Source organism: Balaenoptera physalus, assembly GCF_965194825.1.
Source record: "Balaenoptera physalus genome assembly, chromosome: 3".
Classification (NCBI taxonomy): Eukaryota; Metazoa; Chordata; class Mammalia; order Artiodactyla; family Balaenopteridae; genus Balaenoptera; species Balaenoptera physalus.
In genome coordinates, this window is record NC_138890.1 from 37,545,671 (window position 1) to 37,547,014 (window position 1,344).

The window sequence follows — 1,344 nt, forward strand, 5'->3', positions numbered from 1 at the left end:
TCCTTCCATCTATCCATCTGCTAATTTTCTTAATATGTACTATGTGGCGGGCACTGTGCTACACTCCAGAAGGTACCTCAGTGAACAAGACAGACAGTGGTTCTCTCCTCGTGGGCCTCACATTCTAATGGGAGAAACAATTTACAAACAAACCAACAAATAGTATAATTATTGTGCCAAGATGGAAATGCACATGCCATGGTTGAGAGTAATAGGAAGAACTGGAGACAGGGAAAAGGGTGAAATTGTTTTTTTAGATATCATCTTTTTGGGTTTACTTACATAAAGTCTACAAATCTTAAATGGACAGCTCAATGAATTTTCACACATGTACACACCTTGTCACCTCCATGTAGATCAAGAACAAAATATCTCCAGCCCCCCAACTCCTCAAGGCCCTCTGAAGTCCCCTTCCAAGTCAGTACCAAGAAGAAGTTAATTTTTAAGCTGGGCCCTGAAACAGGAGATGTAGCAAGGCAAAAGCGGGGAGGGGTGTCCTGGCAGAGGAAAGAGCTTGCCACACCTGCGCAACCGGCTGAAGGCCAGAGGGATGGGTGAGTGAGAAAGGAGATAGGGACGTGAGGTGCGAGGCTGGAAGGTTACACGGAACCTCACAGGTCGTGGCAAAGAGTTCATTCAGCTCAAGAAAGCAAGAGTGAGCGTCATATAGGGATAACCTTGAATCTGCTCCACGCGTGAGCCAAGTCAGTGTCACACTTAAGCCCTTCATTATTAGTTACAAATCACCTGCAGGCCCGCTTCTCAATCGGTGAGGTACTTGGGTTACCCCAGCATGCCTGAGAACCATGGGGCGGATGTCAGTAGCATACAGATGAATCTCGTCCCCCCCCCAGGGATTTCCAGCGTGCAGGGATCTGAGTAGCTGGTGCTGGGAAGCCTCCCAGGTTGATTGCTGGAGAGAACTTTCTGATGGAGCCCCACGTCCCTGGCAGATTGGGCTGACCGTCTTCTGGCTGGAAAAGTGGGGCTGGGGGGCAAAGGAAAGGAAAGGAAATGCTGCCTGAGGTGGTCCTGGAAGGGGTGGACCCCTCCGTAAATGAAATGGAGTTTACTTAAAATAATTCCATTCTCGGGCTTCCCTGGTGGCGCAGTGGTTAAGAATCTGCCTGCCAACGCAGGGGACACGGGTTCGAGCCCTGGTCTGGGAAGATCCCACATGCCGCGGAGCAACTAGGCCCGTGAGCCACAACTACTGAGCCTGCGCGTCTGCAGCCTGTGCTCCGCAACAAGAGAGGCCGCGATAGTGAGAGGCCCGCGCACCGCTATGAAGAGGGGCCCCCGATTGCCGCAACTAGAGAAAGCCCTCACACAGAAACGAAGACC